Genomic DNA, 23,365 nt, shown 5'->3' with positions numbered 1-23,365 from the left:
AATTTAGATTCTCGCCCCATGCTAAAACTAAATATTCAAGGACATGAATTTAATGGGCTACTGGATACAGGTGCAGACCTTAGCATCATCTCTCGTCAAGAATGGCCAAAACACTGGCCATTACAACAAGCCACTCAAACGCTTCGAGGCCTAGGAGTGGCAACTAATCCCCATAGAAGTGCAATGGTATTAGATTGGAAGGATCCTGAAGGATGTGAAGGAACTATACAGCCATATGTATTGGATCATCTTCCCGTAAATTTATGGGGACAAGATGTCCTAGATCAATTAGGTTTGACATTAACAAATAACATCAACCAAAATGCACCCACTATTATGACTAGACAAGGTTTTAGGAAAGGAAAAAGATTAGAAAAACAAGAACAAGGTATAGCAGCACCAATACAAATAGATCAAGGAACAGACAGACATGGGTTGGATTTTCAGAAAGGGCCACTGAGACAATAAAAATTACTTGGAAATCAGAAAGACCAGTATGGGTTCCTCAGTGGCCCCTGACTAAAGAAAAGATACAAGCAGCCCATGACCTGGTCAAACAACAATTAGCAGAAGGACATATACAACCTTCTGTATCTCCCCATAATACTCCCATTTTTGTCATCAAAAAGAAATCTGGTAAATGGAGATTATTGCAAGATTTAAGAGCCATTAATAATGAGATGGTTATTATGGGACCTGCTCAATCAGGGATTCCTCAATTGTCTGCTTTGCCAAAAACCTGGTATGTTTTAGTTATAGATATTAAAGATTGTTTTTTTTTCAATTCCAATTCATCCTGAGGATAGTCCATGTTTTGCATTTACTATCCCTGCACTAAATCATGAAGGTCCTGATCAGAGATATGAATGGAAAGTACTCCCTCAAGGGATGGCTAACAGCCCAACTATGTGTCAAATTTATGTTAACAAAGTAATCCAGCCACTTAGAAATCAAAATCCTGAACTACAAATATTTCACTATATGGATGATGTATTATTAGCACACAAAGATAAAACACATTGCTAGAATGTTATGCCACACTTACAAACTTATTAAAAAATTATAATCTAGAGATATCAATAGATAAAGTACAATTAAATTTTCCAATTAATTATTTAGGAGTTCTATTATCCTCAACCATGGTCCGTCCACCAAAAATTCAAATACGAGTAGATCAACTCAAATCACTTAATGACTTTCAAAAGTTATTAGGAGACATAAATTGGATAAGGCCTTATTTAGGTATACCAACAGGAGAGTTGGGACCTTTATTTGATATCCTAAAAGGTCCATCAGATCCAAATTCACCCCGAATGTTAACGCCTGAAGCAAGAAAGGCATTAAAAATCATTGAAACATATATGGAAAATATGCATTTGGATAGAATTGATATAAGTTTGCCTTTATTATTTATTGTACTACCAACAAAAAATATTCCTACAGGAGTATTTTGGCAAGAAGGTCCATTATTATGGATACATTTATCTTATTCTCCTAACACTATTCTTACTAGGTATCCTGAGGCTGTAGGACAATTAATACTCAAAGGAATAAAAGCAGCAAAGGGAGTGTTCGGAATTTCTCCCAATAAAATTATTACTCCATATACTATGAATCAAATTGATGAGTTAGCTAATGAGTTAAATACTTGGGCAATAATCATGTGCAAATCTAATGTTTCATTTGATAACCACTTACCATCTAATCCTTTATTGTCTTTTTGGTCATTGCATCCTGTAATTTTTCCAAAAATGACAAGAAAAACACCTATCATGAATGCTCCAAATATATTCACTGATGGGTCAAATAATGGTACAGCAGCAGTAGTTACCCCTGATCAAACTTTTACATTTTTAGTACCCAAACAATCAGCTCAAAAGGTAGAGCTTAATGCAGTTTTACAAGCTTTTGTGATGTTTAAAGATTCTGTATTTAATTTATTTTCTGATAGTCAGTATGTAGTTAATGCTATAGTATCTCTTGAAGATGCTGGTAGGATTTCCCCTTCTTCTACTGTTTTCTCTTTGCTTTCCACTATACAAAGTCTAATCTGGGACAGAAAAGATCCATTCTTTATAGGACATATCAGGGCACATACAGGATTGCCTGGAGCCCTTAGTTTGGGCAATGATTTAGCAGATAAAACTACACATGACATACATATTTTCTCTACACTAGAAGAAGCTATAAATTTTCATAAAAAGTTCCATGTCAATGCTAATACTTTACAAAAGCGTTTTAAAATAACTAAGGAACAAGCTAGACAAATAATAAAACAATGTCAAAATTGTGTGACCTTTTTACCACAAGTTAATCTTGGAGTCAATCCTAGAGGATTGATACCTAACCATATTTGGTAGATGGACGTCACACACTTGCCAGAATTTGGAAAATTAAAATATTTGCATGTTACAGTTGATACTTCTTCTGGATTTTTGATGGGCTCCCTTCATGCCGGAGAAAAAACTAAAGATGTTATAGCTCATTGCTTACAAAATTTTGCCACTGTGGGTGTTCCAAAACAGTTAAAAACAGATAATGCCCCTGGTTATACTTCTACCTCTTTTAAACAATTTTGCTCAACATTTGGCATTACTCATATAACAGGAATCCCATACAATCCACAGGGACAAGGCATAGTTGAAAGAGCTCATCAAACTATTAAAATGTACTTATTAAAGTAAAAAGAAGGAATTGGGAAGGGGTATATATTCCCCAAAGATAAACTTAAAATAACCCTTTTTACTCTAAACTTTTTAAATTTGGATTCATCAGGACTTAGTGCTGCGGAAAGGCATATGTGTCCAAAAAATGTACATAAGCCCAAGGTACTTTGGAAGGATATTCTAACAGGACAATGGAAAGGTCCTGACCCAGTAATTGTCTGGAGTCGGGGGTCTGTTTGTGTGTTTCCACAGGGAGAACAGCAGCCGATTTGGATTCCAGAGAGATTAACCAAGGTCCTGACCCAGTGATTGTCTGGAGTCGGGGGTCTGTTTATGTGTTTCCACAGGGAGAACAGCAGCCGATTTGGATTCCAGAAAGATTAACTAAAGCGATTTCTACAGACCAAAAAGAAGATGATTTGGCTCAAATCCATAACAACTGATATCCAAAACTCCAGTTTGGCTATTCTTACATCTGCAACAGAACCAGGATGCTTTTTCCAATATCTATTTTATTATTGCCCTTTGCCATATCATGAAGTTCTATTTTGTTTTTTGAGCTCATACAGACCTAGGTTAATGTTTTGCTGATCAGTTCTATTTTTTGACTATAGAGTTTTTAAACATTGCAATGGAGATTTCACCTGTAAAAAGTTATAAGGCCTTTACTATAATGTTATGTGTTGTATGTATTATATTATGTGTGCACACTTGTGTTTGTGTTATATGTTTGAATGTACGTATGTCCATATATCATATATGATGAGCGCTCATGATAAAATGGATCCAAATATTTTTTTTCACGTGATTTATATGGTTTAATTTAAATTGGGTAAACAACTGTTGAGGATTGTTTTAATATGTAAACAAAAAAGAAGGTTAACAGATCTGTTTGTTTACCTTCACCTTTCCTTTTCATTATATTTAATAATTCTCTTGAAGACAATGTAAATTGTTAAGAAAATTGTTTTCTTTTAGTGCCTTCTGTAATGTTACATAATTTTTTCTTTAGCCATTATTGCCAGAATTCCTATCTTCATCCCAGTGCCGGTGAAGACAATGTAAATTGTTAAGAAAATTGTTTTCTTTTAGTGCCTTCTGTAATGTTACATAATTTTTTCTTTAGCCATTATTGCCAGAATTCCTATCTTCATCCCAGTGCCAGTGAAGACAATGTAAATTGTTAAGAAAATTGTTTTCTTTTAGTGCCTTCTGTAATGTTACATAATTTTTTCTTTAGCCATTATTGCCAGAATTCCTATCTTCATCCCAGTGCTGGTGAAGTCAAAGATAAAACCAATCTACAGCTTCTACAATAGCCATCACTGAACTGCTTGCAGAACTTGCCTGGACACATTGTGAACTCACCTGTATGCATTGTGAACTATCTGTTGGTGCAGTGACTTGTGGTAGTGTTGGGGTATTTTTGCTGATGATGTCATTGGTGGTACAATTTTTCCAAAAGGAGCCGTCAATTGGCTTGGTGTATCTTCCTCCCTTCTGCTTGTCATGATCGTCCAGCTAAAATTTGGGGGCCAACAGAGGTGAGGCAAAGAACCTCACACCCCCGCTGGTACAAAGACCTCTCCACAGGTGTGGCTGTATACTGGACCGGTAGTCAGTGACAGGTAAGATCCAATTGCAATGGTACCAACCTAAGGACCATATGTACTATTGGACAACCTAAGGCAGGCACGGTCCCTAAGCCACATGCTTGTTGTTTAAACAGAGAGGGGGAGATGTTGAGAGCCACAGCCAAAGGGGCCCCAGCAAACTTCCAGCTGCCAGCAAACTTCCAGCTGCCGGCTGATGATTGGCTCACAGCGGCCCCAGCAACATCTAGCTGATTGGCTCCTCTGCGGTGATGCTCATTGGGCTGTTTCCCTGCCCTTTCAGACCACCGAGCTGCTCATTGGGGGACTTTTTTGGCTCCGCCCACGTGACCCAGCCAATCGGCCTCAAGAGCAGGAGGATTGTGGGAGGTGGAGAGAAGCTTGTGTGGGGGAGAGAGGCTTGTGGAAAGCCGGTGGTGGCAGTTGAGGCTCTGAGGGTTTTTCCTGAGAGGCTGTTTTGTTTGGCATGTGTGGTTCTAAAAATAAAGTTAGTTTCTTTTGACAAGTGGCTCCTGATTGTGCCCAGCCAGACTGCGGCACATAATAAGGAAAATGTTATCAAGTCCAAGCAATCAATCTAATATGCAACAAGATTCTAATGTCAAAACCATTAGCCACCCACAATGCAACAAAGAACTGAACTGCAACAGTCTGGTGTATTTACTTATCTTTCAAATTTCTAACAAAACTATTCTGAAAATGGAAGTGATACTTTGGCACACTTATACTTCTCAGCACTGCAAATCACACACAATCACATAGCACAAAGACCCACAAAAAGGAGGATAATATTACGGATTATGCATAATGATTTGCATCTGTATCCATTGTTCAGGATAATACTCATCAGCCTGGCTTTCAGCTTCCATCAGCCCTCCATTCCAAAAACACAGCTGTACTTCCAATGATTGATGCTGTGCTAAAGCCAGAAAACATCTTAGCAACAGCAAGTATCCTAGCTCCCCAGGCAAAGAAGGCCCCTGGTTCTCCAATATCCACATCATGTTTATTTTTAGTTGCTATGTCCACATTTGATTCAAAGAAGCAGGCAATATGACAAATCCCTGTGTGATCAATCAGCCAAGGGCCCAAGAGACATAAATAGAGGAACCAATCTGGAAAATTAAACCAAGACTCTCCTCTAAAGAGAGGAGAGCCACCATTTTTAATGTTTTATTGTTTCCCAACCTTGGGCAGTTCTCCAGCACTCAAGCAGGAATGGATTTCAAAAGTCTTGCATGAGAAAAGAAACTCCAGAGTCTCAGTGAATCAAATATAAGCCAATCTATGTTCTATTCTCAGAAAAGAGTTTCAGCACACTCTGCAAAAACCATCTAAAAAGATGGAACAAGATCATATAAAATATTTTGTATCCTGATCTGCCCATGAAACAATGATTCTACTTCCAAGTATTTCTTGAGGAAGAAAACCAAGAGATTCTCAGGATTTATAAGCCCCTGAACAGTGTTTTACTGGCATTCAAAAGACCACTCTAGGGAACAATGCAACCTGTGGTGTTGCTAGGACTTAAATAGAAGTCCCAGATGCCCTTTAGGAAACTGTCATTTCAAACATTCTCCCACTCTGGCTATGGCATTTCTACAGAACTGTTCGCCTAAGAAATAAACACACTCTCCGAGATGGCCATCAAACAGCAAAAGACAAAATATGGCTGAATTTCTCTTGTACTTTCTTCAGTCATGTGGTTTTAAACAATCTTCATTTAACAGAACTGTAATCATACACAATAACATTCTTATCATTGAAACCTTTCATGATGGTGCCATTTCCCTTAAGCTGATAAAACCTATTTAAAAATAAAGACTCTATAACTTTACAGTCTAAATGTTTTTCCTTGTCATACACACACCAAATTTAACAGTGAAAATTTATTTAGGAAATTAATCAATAAAGTATATGCTATGCAATGATGTGTGTCAATAAATCATAGGAGAAGGACCTTTTATAGTAGTTCATTAGAATCATAGAATGTCTCTCAATGAGAAGCCACCCAAAGCAGCAATTGTTTCATAATGGTATCTTAGGTTACAGTCTTTGAACATAGAAGTGCTTTGTATACTATTTTTTTTTTCTTTTTGGTACCATGGGTTGAACTCACAGGTGTTTAACCACCAAGCCACATCCCCAGCCCTTTTTTATATTTTATTACAGACAGGGTCTCGCTGAGTTGCTTAAGGCCTTGCTAAATTTTTGAGGCTGGGTTGAACTCACAATCCTCCTGCCTTAGCCTCCTGAGTTGCTGGGATTACAGGTGTGCATCACCAAACCAACCTGCTTTGTATATTAAATGATTGTTTTTCCCTTCCACTAAAGAAGCGATGCCTCCCCCTTTTCAAACATGGGGGCCTCTAAAAAGTAAGGAAAAATCTTGTTTTTCCATATTTGATGGCGACATGGATAAAAAAAACCATTTTTTAAAATTTCCTCAAAAATGTAAGAAAAAATGTAAGCAGCATATACTCATTAATAATGGCAAGTTGTACTGGGCCTCAATTTACTGATAACTGGGAGGGGTCAAGGCCAGGCAAAAGAACCCATGTTCCATCTAACATGTTTATAGTCAGTCATTCAATCCCATTCACTAGAAATATAATGTAAGTCAAATACATATCTGTGCATTTTGTAGAAGCCATGTTAAAAAAACTTTTTTTAAAGTGTGAAATAAGCTACTCATAAAAAGACAAATACTATACAATTCCCTTTATATGAGGTATCAAGAATAGTCATACTTGGAGCCGGGTGCAGTGATACACACCTGAAGACTTGGGAGGCAAAGGCAGGAGGATCACAAGTTCAAAGCCAGCCTCAGCAACTTAGCAAGGCCTAAGCAATTTGGTGAGACCCTGTCTCAAAATAAAGAAAACAAAACGGGCTGGAGATGTGGTTCAGTGGTTAAGCTGCCCTGGGATCCATCCCATGTACCAAACCAAAAAAAGAAAAAAAAATGAAGAAGAGTTGTCATCAGATTCAAAGGAACAGAAGTAGAAGGATGGAAGGATGGTTGCCAGGGGATTGGGGGCAAGGAGACAGGGAGTTGTTTAATGAGTACAGAGTTTCCTTTTTGCGAGGAAAGGTGAACAAGTTCTAGAAATTGGATGCACAACAATGTGAATATACTTAATACTACTAAACTATACACTTAAAAATGAGTAAGATGAAAAATTTAATGTTATAGGCATTTTATCACAATAAAACTAATTTTAAAGTGTCTAAAAAGTGAAATTAACTTTAATAATCTATTTTAACCCAATATCATCACTTCAACATAAAATCAACTTTAAAAAAAACTGTTAATGAGGGCTGGGGATATAGTTTAGGGGTAAGGCACTTGCCTGGCATGCAAAAGGCCCTAGATTGGATCCCCAGCAGTGCTACAAGAATAATGAAAGATTTTACATTATTTTTTCATGCTAAATCTTCAAACTTTACCCTCATTGCACACTTAAATTCATATTTGCCACATTTTAAGTGCTCCACAGCCACACCTGGCTATTGGTTACCATACTGGAAGTTCAAAGCTCTAGTTGATAGTTTCTATGAGGGGAACATGGGTCATTGTGGCCAGAAATATGTATTGTACAAGAAATAGTATATTGTTAAATGTCAGCAACTAATTGGTTTGTCTTTAAATTATGTAAAGGATATTTTGTATGGAAGGGTAATTTATAAAGGTCTTTAAATATACTACTTGAAGTTTTGACAAATATATATGTATGTGTATAAAACTAACACCTATATTAAAATAAAGAATTTTCTATCAAATTCCTTTCCCTTTAATCTCCTTTGTCCCACCAGCAACCTCTGTACTAATTTCTAAACCCACAGGTTATCTTTGCCATTACAGAACTTCATATAATGTAATCACATAGTATTTATCCTTGTGACTATCTTCTTTTACAACATTTTGTGATAATCATCCAACACAATGTACACAGGCATAGTTCATTCTTTTTCATTGCTATGGAGCAACCTGTTTATATATTAATAAATTGACATTTTTATACACTATTCTGTGATAAATATTTATATTTCTCCACTTTGGGATCACTTTGAACATTCTTCATCTTTTGATGGCTATAAATTCATTTATCTTGAGTATGCACCTAAGAACCGCATCTAGCCTGCTATCTATTTCTGTGCATTCTGTGAGTATAATGTTTGAAAGTTTGAAAAAAAATCAAAAGAAAAATAATACTTTATAATATGAAAGTTATGAGATTCAAATTTCAGTGTCCATAAATAAAGTTTAACTGGAATACAGCCATGCTCTTTTGTTTATTTATTGCCCGTAGCTACTTTTATACTATAAGTGATGAATAGATGAGACAAAGATCACATGGTCCACAAAGTCTAAAATATTATCTGGCCCTTTACAGAAAAACTTTGCTGACCCCTATGTTATACAATGCAAAGGCTATCATGAAATGTAGTCCTACTAAATCAAAAAGTGGCATTTAACAGAAAAAACATTTTATATTGCTTGAAGTTTTTTATTTAAATTTTGGGGTTATTTTTCTTTTCTTTTCTTTTTTGGTGGTGCTGGGGATTGAACTCAGGGCCTCTGCATATTAGGCAAGCACTAGAATACTGAGCTAAATCCCAGCCCTTTACTCAAATTTTAAATAATTTAATTTAAAAATTAAATTCTCAGTCATACTAGCCCCACTTCAAGTATCCAATAGCTAGTCATGTGTCTAGTAGCTACCACATTAGATAATATAGTTTTACATGCTTTTCCGAACTGTTTGGCAAGGGATTCGCTGATTTTATAAGTACTTATAACAACCCCATAAGACACCCCTTCTCCAGGTGAGGAATTTGAAACTGCCAGAAGGAACTAAGTAAAAAATAGACAAAGTAAAGATTTAAAATAAGGTAGTCTACAACTAGGACCCATACTCTTAGCCATTAGTTTACATTGTCATCCTGAAAATTAAAATTCTTCCTATTGAAGAATTGAATATTCAGCATTAAACTGTGGCACTTCAGAACCAGAAAATGATCTAGTGAAAACCGATTCAGAGGGCTGGGGATATAGCTCAGTTAGTAGAGTACTTGCCTCCCATGCACAAGGCCCAGGGTTTGATCCCTAGTACCACAAAAAAAAAAAAAGAAAGAAAGAAAAGAAATAAAAAAAAGAAAACCCATTCTGGTATTCACATTGCTTTGTCTTAAACATGAAGCAATACAGTGTTAGAGCTATGATCACAACATAACTTCTGCCTCCTGTCTCCCTTCTTTCCTACTGCTTTTCATTGTCCACTGAACTGTACCAGCTACTTATAAGTTTACTGAAAGTTATGACAACAGTGTCCTACAACTGTAAAGTGAATCCCTCCCCACACATTTTCCTACAATTACTATGGGAAAAAAATCAGGCCAGTCTTATCATCCCAATGTCCCAACTATCACACTATTTTTCATTAATTAATTTGAAAAAACACTTGTCAATTTGGAAATGGGCAGCTAGATAACCAGGTTGGAGAAGTGGAGGTCAGAGTGGGAAGGGTGATGGTGTAAATTTTTATGGAGGAAGATGCTGAATAAGTTACTTTTTTCTTTTTTGTACCAGGGATTGAACTCAGGGGTACTTGACCACTGAGCCATATCCCCAGCCCTATTTTGTATTTTATTTAGAGACAGGGTCTTGCTGAATTGCTTAGGGCCTCACTAAGTTGCTGCAGCTGGCTTGGAACTTGCACTCCTCCTGTCTCAGCCTCCCAAGCCGCTGTGATTACAGGCAAGCGCTACCACATCTAGCTGAATACATTGCATTTATTGGGCATACCATGAGTGAAACCCAAGAGTGAATCAGGAGACTCACAATTTACTGGATTCTGTTACTACCAAGCAATAGCCCTCTTATTTCACCTCCTTGGGCCTCAATTTCCCTGTATGTAATCAGATCAACTCTGGGTCTCTTCCAACTTACATCCTGTATGTTCATTCCATAAACTCCATTTCTCTGGTGGAAGGGCTCCTCACAGGGGTCCATGAGTGGGTTCTGGGGATCCAAAAACCCTTAAAGTTAAAGGCAACATTTTTTTAACCTATCATCAATGTGTATTTCCCAGTGAGATTCAGAGTCTTTACTGGATTATCATTGTTCTTGGATTCTTTTGACAATCAATTAGGTTGGAAACCATTGCTCATAAGGTTGAAAAAAAGGACTTTGGAAAGGGAGAGAACAACAAATGAGCTAAGACTATGGGCATGGCGTAGAGGAGTGGAACCCCTAGAAGAACACAAATGGCCAGCTGTATAGTGGGTCATGCTGCATAAGTGAGTCCCTGGAGCACAGCTAAGAAGGAAAGACAAGTATGAAGAAAACTGCCAAACTAACCACTGAAGAAAAAAAGGAAAGGAACACTGAGATGAACTTTAACCAAAAGAGTTAAGTGACCTCGGCTGAATGGGAAACCCAACACAGTATTTAGTATTCAAAAATGCCCTCTAATTAGACTTATTAATACATGTATATGCATGTGTGTGTGCAGACACACACACACACAAACACATCAGCCCATAGTCAGCTATACCCTTACCTCCTGGGCTTCTTACTCCTTTCTGGCCTACCCTAAGGAGTGCTCTTTTCTATAAATCACCAAACTAGTTGTCATGCTTAAAAGATTCCTCTTAGCCCTAAGAGTCAGGAAGGGTTTACCAAACAAGTAGAGCATCTCAGTTCAATCAGAGAATCTCTGCTTTTATTGTTCCTTGGATAAAACAATTCTTGTTTGGGAAAAGAAGCCATGGAAACCAGGACTCACTGTTGCAAAATCTTTCTTTATCTCTCTCAAAGGATCTAAAAAATCTATCTCTCTCAAAGGATCTAAAAAATCTCAAGCAAAGGAAGTGAGGCAGCAGGATTAGAGTCCCTACCATCCCTAAAGTTTTGACTTTGGCTTACAAAAAGCTTTCTCAGTTTCAGCACTACTCACATTTTGGACTGAATAATTTGGGTTTGTTAAGAGAGAGGGTCCTGTCCCATACCACGTAAGGTGTTTAGCATCACCCTTGGTCGCTACCTACTAGTGCCTATAGCACCCTCTACATAGTTTGACAAGCAAAAATATGTATGCCCACACATTGCCTAGAAGGAATTTAAAAAATCATTTGAGTTGAGAATGACTGTTTTACACATAAGTGAGGAGTCAAAATGAGTTACATGATGTTTACCTTGGGAACTTCTTGGTAGTAGACTTATGAATACAACAGTGTTTCACAAATTTGGGGATTTCACAGAACAGTAAAAATCTCCCCCAATAAACTCCCCAAATGAAGAAGACCAACATAAAGTTGCCAACATTTTATTTGGTCAAGAAGTTTATCCCAAACTATAACCCATTATTAATTTCATAAAAGAATACCTAACAATAGGGCCAAAAAAAATCATCTTAGAATTAACTATACAAACCTCATTTTCAAAAAAAAAAAGGCTCATTCTTTTGTCCTAATTCTTTCTCCTTCCATTGCAAACTGTGCCAGATTGCCACCCGACCATGAGCCAGTTTGGGAAACATAGCTCTAGAGAATACATAAATCACACCATTGTAACTGTTCTAGAAATGAAACTACCAAAAGGATCATCAAAAAGAAATCAAGTCAGGTGCGATGGTACATGCTTGTAATCCCAGTGGCTCAGGAGGCTGAGGCAGGAGGATCAAGAGTTCAAAGCCAGGCTCAGCAAAAGCAAGGCACTAAGCAACTCAGTGAGACCCTGTCTCTAAACAAAATACAAAATAGGACTGGGGATATGGCTCAGTGGTTGAGTGCCCCTGAGTTCAATCCCCAGTACCCAAAAAAGAAATCAGGGGTCTGTCACCTTGGATAAGGTTAAAAAAAATCAAATCTTTACTTACCCAACCCTAATTGAAATCACGAATTTCTTTCAGCTATGAATGTAGACAACAAACAACAATATCAAAAGCAGTACCTGTGATTTTGTTACTCAACAAATCTGGCATTTTAATACCACATTACAGTTGTTGTAGATACTCTCTTTGTTTGTTTGTTTGTTTGTTTGTTTGTTTGTTTTTAATAATATTGGAGATTGAACCTAGGCCTGGCACATGCTAGGCAAGTGCTCTACCACTGAGTTATATCACCAGACTTTTTAGTTTTGTATTTTGAGATAGGATTTCGCTAATTTGCCTAGCCTGGCCTGAAACTTGTGGTTCTCCTGCCTCAAATTCCTGAGAAGCAGGGGATTACAGATGTGAATCACTACACCTGGCAAGTTGTTAGAGACATCTTGATGTATTGTCTATGTTCATTACTACTCTGAAAGTATGATAGTTACTTTGAACACTGCTAGATCTTGCATTAATTAAAAAGCCAATATACTGTTATTTAATAATTCCTTTTAAACATCTTGGCAGTTACTTCAAAACAATTGGTTTCCTTATAAATTTGTATCTTTGTATGCATTCTTAGTCTGCACACATGCTCAAGTCCAGTTCCCAGAAAGAAGAAAGGTTACAGCAGTTTCCAGGGCAAATGTTTACCACATGGTTTCCTCATCAAGAATTCTTTCAATTTTCATCCACCCTCCTTCCATCCTCCAAGTAACCTATTTCACCATCTGTTTAACCTCAGCTCCAACTAGGATGAGGCTAGAGAAAGAGCCATTGCCGAGATTTAAGGAGGTATTTGCTATCAGGGTCATGTAAATGTAGAGTCAGCATGTGCATAACCCTAAGAGAAAGAACCCTCTTAAATGATGCACTCTGCATGCCAGTAGAACCAAATGTGTAGTTTTAGTTTACGCAAAACTTTTGAAAATGACTCACATGAGAAGTCATTCTCAACCTTGGCTCCATGTAAGAATCACCAGAGTAGATCTTAAAAGTACTAACTCTCAGGCTAGATCCCAGACTCATTTAATGAGAACTTCAGGAGGTGGACCCAGGGACTTATATTTTTATTTTGTATTTAATGCTTTCTAGGTGATTCTCAAGGGCAGAAAATGTTGGAAACCAGGATCTTAGAAAGATGACATGCACCAAAAGGACTTCTGCAAGATCCCTTACAGAATTCCAACTGCTTTAGCTTAAAGAGTGACCGGTGAGACTTTCCCAAGATGGTGGATTAGAGGCACCTAGCACTCCCCTACTTCTGCATGAGAGAGAATTAAAATAACTGGAATGTATCTGCTTACTTAAGTGGGTAACCATGAAGAAATGCTGAAGTTCAACAGCCAACAGACAGAAACTTGAAGAAACTCAGTGTGGAATAGAGGGTGGAATAGAAAGCCCCACTACCCACAGCATGGAAGCAGACCAGAAGGAGTGGCAGTTCCCCTTTGGCAGGAGCAGAGGTGAAAAAGGGAGAGTCCCAGCAAGTACCAATGGCACAGCATCCTCCAGATCCTCCAGGAAATATAGCATAAACAGTCAAGGGACATTGGATTTGGATGGGGAACTAGCTATGGAGAAGTTCTCTACAATTCCCAGCAAATTCTCGTGGAACTATAACTGGAAGCCATCTTGAGAAGGGCCTGAGTTTGTTGTTTTTGCACTAAAGGCCCAGGCATTTCCCTTTCTCTGGGACTCCATAACAAGGTCACTACTCAAGCTTGGTGGACAGTGGATGTGAGAGTCAGTCTGGCCTGGAAAAAGATTCTGGAACAAATTCACTGAGAGTTCTAGGCAGTGGGAGACAGGATTTCAGTGCTTGGGAGAACAAAGACACATTCCTCTGGAATCAGTAGTTTGATAGGCCAGCTATCAAGGTCCAGTGGAGTGAGTAGCTGTGTGTGACTACATGCAGGAGGCAGGACTATGAACACCAGAATCATGGACAGTGGATGACACAGAACCTACCACCATCCCCCCAGCATTGATCCTTGAGAATCCATGGCCTCTCTCCACCCTCAGGGGTGGCAGGGGTCATGTAGTAGAGCGGGTGTTACCATGGTCCTGCCCTCCAAATACACAGCACAAAAACCTCCACAGATAATCTGTAGGAAGTTCCATCTACTGCGCTAGCTCCTAACCATGCTGTGGCATTGGCATATTCCCTACTCTGAGGGTGCAATCCAAATAGTCTCAGAGGGAATCTTTATCTGGAGAGTTCTTCATTCCACCATAGCTTGTTCCAGCATGCAAGACAGTTAAGAGGTATTCTAAATTATTCCAGCCACAAATGACTCCCACCAGTCATCTGACAAGCACCACAAAGGAAAGAAGAGAAGGATGATGAACCCCCAGGCTTTGATCTGGCATACCATTAAAAGATCAAATGTCCAAATAATTGGAATACCTCAACTACATGCTGAAGGCACAGAAAACATTCAGTGAAATAACAGCAGAAAAATTCTGAAATCTTGGGGAAAATGTGGATATCCAGGTACAAGAAGAATTTAGAAAGCAAAATAGACATGACCAGAAAAGAACCTCTTCATGACATATTATGGTTAAATTGACAAAAGTACAGAACAACGAATATTAAAAACCACAAGAGAGAAGCATCAAGTCACATTTAAAGGCAAATCCCATCAGAACAACAGCAGATTTCTCAGTAGAAACTCTAAAGGCCAGGAGGGCATGGAAAAATGTAGTTTAATTCCTGAAAGAAAATAACTTTCAACCAAAATTACTATATACAACATGGCTATCCTTCAGAATCAAAGAAGAAATAAAGAGCTTCTAAGAAAAGGACAAACTAAAGGAATTTATGACCAACAGACCAGCATTATAAAGTCACCAGTGGGAATTCTATACCCAGAAGATGAAGAAAGATTCATACAATCATAACAGCATGGGAAAGAATAAATCTCACTAGAAAAGTAGACACACAAATGAAAATCCGGAAAGAATCAAACATTATCAATATTGTAAATCATCAAATATCAAAGATAAATAAGACAGGAAGAAATTAATATAGAATATTCAAAACAACCTTAAAAATCAACAAAATGATAGGAACAACTACATACATTTTAATAATAACCCTGAATGTAAATGGTCTTAATTCTCCAATTAAAAGGCACAGGCTGGTTAACCAGATTAAAAAAAAAAAAAACAACAACAACCCAACAGTATGTGACCCCCACAAACTCTCCAAACCTGCAAAGACTTACACAGAATAAAAGTAAAGGGATGGAAATTATATTCCAACCAAATGGACTACAAAGGAAAAGAATTAGCTGTACTTATATCTGACAAAAATAGATGTTAAGCCAAAATTAGAGGAGCCAAAGAAGGTCACTACATATTAACCAAGTGAACAATTCACTAAGAAGATAGTGATTATAAATATGTATGCACTGTTTGAACATCAGAGCACCCAATGTTATACAGCAAACAGTACTAGACCCAAAGGAAGAGACAGACTTCAATACAATAATAGTGGGTAACTTCAATACCCCACTCTCACCAACAGACAGATCATACAACAAAAAAGAAAATCAGGGACTGACATTGTAGCTCAGTGGTAGAGCACTTGCCTAACATGTGTGAGTTACCAGGTTTAATCCTCAGCACCACATAAAAATAGATAAATAAAAGTATTGCGTTCATCTGCAACTAAAAAAAATTTTAAATCAACAAAGAAACATCAGAGTTAAATGACACTTATTGATCAAATGGACTTAACAGACATTGACAGAACATTCTATCCAACACATGCATAAGGTAAATTCTTTTCATCAGCACATGGAATCTTTTCCAAGAGATTATATATTAGGCCATAATGCAAGACTTAACAGCATCAAAAAAACTGAAATAATTTCTGGAATTTTATCAGATCATAAAGGAATAAAACCACAAAACAAACTATACAAATGCATGGAGATTGAACAACACACTACTGAATAGTAGGTCACTGAAGAAATTGGCCAGGGGGAGGGGGGGTGTTAAAAACTCATAGACTCTGGGGCTGGGGATGTGGCTCAAGCAGTAGTGTGCTCGCCTGGCATGCGTAGGGTGCTGGGTTTGACCTCAGCACCACATAAAAAATAATATAAAGATGTTGTGTCCACCGAGAACTAAAAAATAAATATTAAAAAATTCTCTCTCTCTCTCAAAAAAAAAACCTTATAGACTCCAACAAAAACGTAAACATAATACACTAGAACCTGTGTGATACAGAAAAAGCAATACTAAGAAGGAAGCTGACAGCAATTAGTGTCTACATTAAGAGGGAGAGGCACCTGCAAAAACATAATGATGCATCTTGAGGTCTTGGAAAAACAAAAACAAAACACACTCAAAATAAGTAGAAGGAAAGAAAGAATGAATATCAGATCAGAAATAAATGAAATAGAGACTAAAAGTACAAAACAGCTGGGTGCGGTGGTGCAAGCCTGTCATCCCAGAACTTGTGAGGCTGAAGCAGGATTGCAAGTTCTACAATAGCCTCAGCAACTTAGTGAGGCCCTGTCTCAAAAAGTAAGCTGGCATGGTGGTGCTCCCTGTAATCCCGGCAGCTGGGGTGCTTAAGGCAGAAGGACCACAAATTCAAAGATACCCTCAGCAATTTAGCAAATTAGTTGCTTAGGCAACTCAGCAAGCACCTGTCTCTAAATAAAAGCCATAAAAAGGACTGGAGATGTGGCCGGTGGTAAAGCATCCCTGAGTTCAATTGCTGGTACCAAATAAATAAATAGAAAAATAGATAAACAGGTAAAAATAAAAAGGATTGGGATGTGGTTCAGTGTTTAACAGCCCCTGCATTCAACTGGGATGTGGCTCAGTGATAAAGTGCCCCTAGTGAAAATAAATAAATAATAAATAAGCTAATAAATACATAAATAAAAGCAACACAAAAGGATAAATGAAACAAACAGTTGGTTCTTTGAAAAGGTAAAGAAAATTCAGAACTTTTTAGCTAAACTAACCAAAAGAGAGAAACCCCCAAATAATTAAAATTAAGAATTAAAAAGGGATACAACAGATTCCACTGAAATTTGAAGGATTATTTAGGAATATTTGAAAAACTATATGCCAATAAATTGGAAAATCTAGAAGTAATGGACAAATTTCTGGGCACATAGAAACCTACCCAAACTGAACCAACAGTATATTTAAAAACCTAAACAGAACAACAGGATGTAATGAGATTGGAGCAGTATTTAAAAAAAAAAAAGTCTCACAACAAAGCAAAGTCCATCTCTGGATGGATTAACTGCTGAACTTTACTAGACTTTCAAAGAACTAAAAGAAATGACCCTCAAACGATAACAAAAGTAGAAAAGAGAAGGAACTGTTCCAAACTGTTCCAAACGTCAGCATTACCCTGATGCCAAAACCTGATAAGGATACACATGTACACATACAAAAACTAAAAACAAAACAAAAAAAATTGTAGACCAATTTCCTTGACCAGTGTAGTTGCAAAATCTTTTTTAAAAAAATAGGCAAATTGAATTCAATATCACATTAAAGATATCATACACCAAAATTAAGTTGGTTTCATTACAGGGATACAAGGATGGCTCAATATGTAAAAATCAATAAATATAATACATCATATAAATAGAATTAAGGATAAAAATCACATAAGGAGAATACAACAGACACTAGTATTGCTGTATGTATATTCGTGGCTGTATAACCAATGTGATCCTGCAATCTGTACAGGTGGAAAAATGAGAATTCATACCCCATTTGAATCAAATGTATGATATGTCAAGATCATTGTATTGTCTCGAGCAACTAATAAAAAATAAAAATTTAAAAAATCACATAAGGAAACAGATCCTGCAGAAGAATTATCCAATGGGCCCATCCACGGATGACTTAACTCTCTAGGTTTATGGACTTCTGTTGCAACTTACTATTTACTCTTCAACTCAGGGGTACATTCCCCAACCCTCTTTTTATATTTTATTTAGAGACAGAGTCTTGATAAGCTGCTTAGAGTATCACTAAGTTGCTGAGGCTGGAGTTGAACTCGTGATCCTCCTGCCTCAGCCTCCCAAGTTGCAATTCTGAAAGGGTAGCTATTAAATTGTAGAAAACTGTTAGCTAACAAGTAACTCTCATTTAATAACACTGCAAATAAATTTTATCTTCCAAAAGAGTACAATAAATGAATTCCAATTTTATTGCCCTACAGAATGTTAATTGGTTTTGTATGTAATATACCAATCCTATTCCAGCCTCCTTTCCTTCTATGACTAAGAATACCTCTGACTCTCTACACTTTCTAAAACCAGCTTTACCATATGCTACTCCCATAATTAATGAATTAATATAACAAGATGTACTTTAGATAGGATGGTGGGAGCAGTCTCTGAATTCTGAAGGATGAGAACAAAGCAACCATGAGACACAGAAGGGAAGAGGAACCCACCCTTAGGAACTTAAGATGTCAACATAGCATGGATATATGTCCTACAGCTGGAAAGAGATTGCCCAGAAATGGCTCGAAGGCCATGAGGCTAAGGAAAAAAGTTCAAGTGAGGGAGAGAGCTCTGATATAAAAATGGAATAGTAAACAGGGACTAGATTATATGCAGAGTCTTACAGATCAATGCCACTCTACTACACACAATAAGCAAATGTCTGTAGAGTTTTAAGGAAGAGGATGAAATTTTATACGTCTGTTTTGTAAAGGTCACTCTTTCTCAAGCTGGAAATGAGATAGGAAAAGAGAAGACCAAAAACACAATGGCAAAACCATTGTGTTATCCAGGTAATTGTAGAAGGTGACCTGGTCTAGTGGGAACAAAGAGATGGAGGCAACAAGCAGTGACACTAGAACCGTACTGCCAGTGCTACTGATGACTATATTGGGGAGTGAGGAAAAAGGAGGAATCCAGGATGACTTCTGGATCTCTGGCATGAACATCTGTAGATGGTGGTGTTATTTACCAAAACTGGAAAAACTAAGGGATAGAGGTTCGTTCTCTCTCTCTCTCTCTCTCTCTCTCTCTCTCTCTCACACACACACACACACACACACACACACACACACACACACGCATGCCATTCTTAAAATAAGGGTATCCATTCACAACTCAATGGGTGTGACTGCCTGAAAGTGACAGGGCTACCACTAGGCTTTCAGGTTAGGGCTTCACAGAGGCCTTCAAGGTTTATGTCGCCAAACATCAAGCTAATAGGATGCAAGCAACAAAGTGGAAAATTCTAGGTGGTGGCTCAAAGTTTGGCCCAATCTTGCCTTTATTCTTAAGCAAACTATGCTAACTACAAATAATTTTTATTTAGTAAAACTTCAAATGAAGGAAGACAATTCAGAATAAACTCTGGATATACATAAACCCCCAGAGGTAAAAGACATCAAGCCAAGACTAGTGACACATGCCTGTAATCCCAGTGGCTTGGGAAGCTGAGGTAGGAGGATCACAAATTCAAAGCCAGACTCAGCAGCTTAGTGAGACCCTGAGTAAGTTAGCAAGATCCTGTTTCAAAATAAAAAATTGTAAAAGGGGATAGGGATGTAGTTCAGTGGTTAAGTGCCATGGGGTTCAATCCCTGGTATCAAAAAAAAAAAAAAAAAAACAAAGGCTACATCAGGGGCTGAGGTTGTGACCCAGTGGCAAAGCGCTTGCCTTGCACATGTGAGGCACTAGGTTCGATCCTCAGCACCACATAAAAAATAAATAAATAAACAAAATAAAGATACTGTGTCCCTCTATAACTAAAAAAAAAAAAGTCCTTTGGGCTGAGGCTGTAGGTCAGTGGTAGAACACCCACCTCGCACGTGTGAGGCACTGGGTTCGATCCTCAGCACCACATAAAAATAAAGATACTGTGTCCAACTACAACTAAAAATATATATATATATTAAAAAGGCTACATCAATGTTTCTAAAATACAAGCAAGAAAATTTTATTTCTTTATGAGAAGGTACTAATCCTTTACACAAATACTTTGACAATCCTTTTCACAGCCCTTAGGAAATTAAGCTGTAGATCTGGGAACAAATCAGGTAAAAGATTTTTATTTTTTTATTAGTTCTAATCAGTTATACATGACAGTAGAAAGCTCTTTGATTCCCTGTGTACAAATGGAGCAAACTTTTTCACTTCTCTAGTTGTACATGAAATAGAGTCATGCCATTCATGCAATCATACATGTACCTAGGGTAATGATGCCCATCTCATTCCATCATCTTTCCTACCCCCATACCCCCTGTCCTCCCCTTCCTCCCCTTTGCCTTATCCAAAGTTCCTCTACTCATCCCATCGCCCCACCCCCCATTATGGATTAGCATCCACTTATCAGAGAAAACATTTGGCCCCACAAATCAGGCAAAAGATTTAAGTTTAACTTAAAATAGGTAACAAAAGTGTCAGAAGTTTTTGGTTACTGGGGATTGAACCCAGGGGCGCTTAACCACTGAGCCACATCCTCAACCCTTTTTTTGTATTTTAACTAGAGACAGGGTCTCACTGAGTTCCTTATGGTCTTGCTGAATTGCTGAGGCTGACTTTGAACTCACAATCCTCTGCCTCAGACTGCAGAGCCACTGGGATTACAGGCGTGCGCCAGAAGTTTATTCTAGTATACAACAAATTAGCTCTAACTTTTCAGAAGATAACATTGGAAACCCCTACAATAAAGTTTTAATACCCATTTACAATAGAATAAGAACTATGACAAATCCAAATTCAATATGATGTAACTTTCAGCCATCAAAGCCAATGACTGCTGTAGCAGTCTTGTAGCAACAGTCTTAGGGCAGATTGTCTTCTAGCAACAGACACCAAGCCACCTGAGGAAATGATGTTCCATCAAGAAACCTATGTCAAAGAACCAAATTCTGTAATGTAAACACATACGTTTTGGGTCCAATTATTTTCCCATTTGGAAAATATTTCAAGATTGCAGGTTATAGTTAGCACCTTACTAAAAGGAAAGAGGAATGGAGAAGAAGCCATTTTACATAGCAATGGGGCATAGGGTCCAGAGGCAGAGATGCTGACTCTAAATTTTACTAACCATGGGTATATATATTCAGTTACTCAACCTCCCTAAACTTCAATTTCCAAATCTGTAAGATTGGGACAATAATAACACCCCAGTAGAGACTCGCAATATTATGCCATAACCAGTTCTCCTCTCCTCAAAGTCACCTGAGAGAATTGTGTTTCCCCAGTTTGCTCTGCAGTGAATCAGATCCATGTGAAAAGTTCTGGCCAATGCACTTTGAGCAGCAAAAATGTGAGTCACATTCAGGCCAAAAGAATTTAACTGCTAGGGTGAGAAACTCTTTCCCTGTTGCAGCAATTGGGGGGGACAGGTTTTGTGTTGGAGGTGCCATAAGGTAAAGCAGCCAGGATCACAGGGCCACCACATGGAGAGCAGCTGCTCTAGAGGGTCACCCTGACTCACTGCAAAGTGGGACAAGAATCCTTGTCTAGTGAAGGCACTGAGATAGTTGTGGCATGTGTTACTATAGTTTATACCAAACAATGTAAACCTAATAAGCACTGCACCTACTTTACTGGGATGCTCTGAGGATTAAATATGACAGTGTCTGGCACACTCTAAGTCCTTGAAAAAGATTAACAGATGACTGCAGCCCCCTGACGCTTAGTGTAAGGGGCTCTGTCTCCCATAGCCAGCTATCATAGCCAGCAATCATCTCAGATATTTGGATTGTCCACACAGTCTCTATGAATTAACCATAAATATTAAACCCATTTAGGTGTCTACCCCAACCCTCATAGGACAGGAGAGAACAGCTGATTAATCTTTATCTCAAAATGAGGAAAAGAAACAAATTTCCTGCATAACCATGTGGATATATGAAAGTACTTTGTATCACAGTGAATTATCAAAGGACTTGAGTGCATTCCTCTGATAATCACCTTCTTCATATGGATTTTTAAATCTCTTTCTAAGGCAGTAGAAATAATATTAATATTTGGGGCCTTTGCTTTTTGTTTAAGCTGTGGAGAGAACTCAAGCATATTAGTGGGCTGGGAACAGGGGTGGAAAGATAAGAGAATAATAAATCAGAACTATGAGAAGATAGATTCATTCTGCCAAAATTGTAGTACAGTGCTTTGGGAACTGGAAATTAAAGGATGAGCATATCTGATGTGACTTAAAGGAATGGAAAAGAGAAAAAAAGAACAGTTCCACTCAACTCTCTCTGTCACTCCACCCCTAATCCCTAAGAGAGCCTTAAGTGACATTATAGGTACCTCAAGTGGAAAATTAAACTGAATCTTATTATTTTGCCACAGGCTCTAGAAGTCCTGTCCCAGTCTCATCCTAAATAACAAAATCTGTTTTAACTGCAAGTCAGTTAAATGGAACTAATCTCAGGTCACTCTCTGAATTTTTTTGCCCATTTAAAAAAGAAAGGAACTAAGCCACCTGCTAAGTTTTTTTTTTTTTTTACACAGAGAATTTGGAGGAAGTGAGAAATTCCACAAAAGCTTATAGAATAGGCCTTAACCCCACTAAAAATTGTCCTCATAAATAAGAAACCTGTCACAGACAATAAAAAAATATAAAATGTGAGATACTCACCACATTTAATACTTTCTATCCGCACAGGCAGGCCAGACTGTGCCGCAGCAATTAATTTCAGGGCAATGTAAAACTGTGTTGGACCAAAATAACCAACCCGCTTTGCACCACACAGTTCTGTGATCTGAAAACAGATAAGAAAAGTAATGCTGAAAACTCCATTTTGTAACAGGAAAATGAGACAAGATATATGATGAAACATGAAGAATTTCACAAGGTAGCTAACCAAAAGTTGCTTGGGAACCTACATATCCACACCGGTTGGTTTCCCTCTCCTCCAGTTGACAGTGAGATTTTTGAATTCAGATCATTAAGTTCTACTTACCCATGATGTTTCAGTACTTATTTTCCTCCTCTTTCAAAGATTAAAATAAAGGTGACAAAGGATGGCTGTTACTCCTCTTACAAAGGAGAGTGATTTTTTTTAGGGGGTAGATTCTAATGTACAAAGTCTAGAGTCACTGGGGTGAAGAGAACAGTTTAGTTATTACCACTACTTGTGGATTATCCTAGTTTATCAAAATTAGAAGTAAATTATTATCACAAAGTTCTCAGGAGAAATTATTTCCTAACCATTGAAATTATATTTTGGGTGCTCTTTTCAGAAGAA

General features: G+C 37.8%; 1 protein-coding gene across 1 annotated transcript in view; it reads right to left on the bottom strand.

The window, feature by feature from the left end:
- Reps2 (RALBP1 associated Eps domain containing 2) overlaps nucleotides 1-22,828 on the bottom strand; it is a 148,048-nt gene extending 125,220 nt beyond the window's left edge. The window contains exon 1 of the mRNA XM_071606892.1: nucleotides 22,756-22,828. The gene's annotated coding sequence lies outside the window, so the exon portion shown is untranslated. The remainder of the gene's footprint in view (nucleotides 1-22,755) is intronic.
- Between the last annotated feature and the right edge of the window lie 537 nt (nucleotides 22,829-23,365).

Source organism: Marmota flaviventris, chromosome X (assembly GCF_047511675.1).
Source record: "Marmota flaviventris isolate mMarFla1 chromosome X, mMarFla1.hap1, whole genome shotgun sequence".
Taxonomy (NCBI): Eukaryota; Metazoa; Chordata; class Mammalia; order Rodentia; family Sciuridae; genus Marmota; species Marmota flaviventris.
Note: the sequence above shows the minus strand (reverse complement) of the source record. Positions and strands in the feature narration are given on the sequence as shown.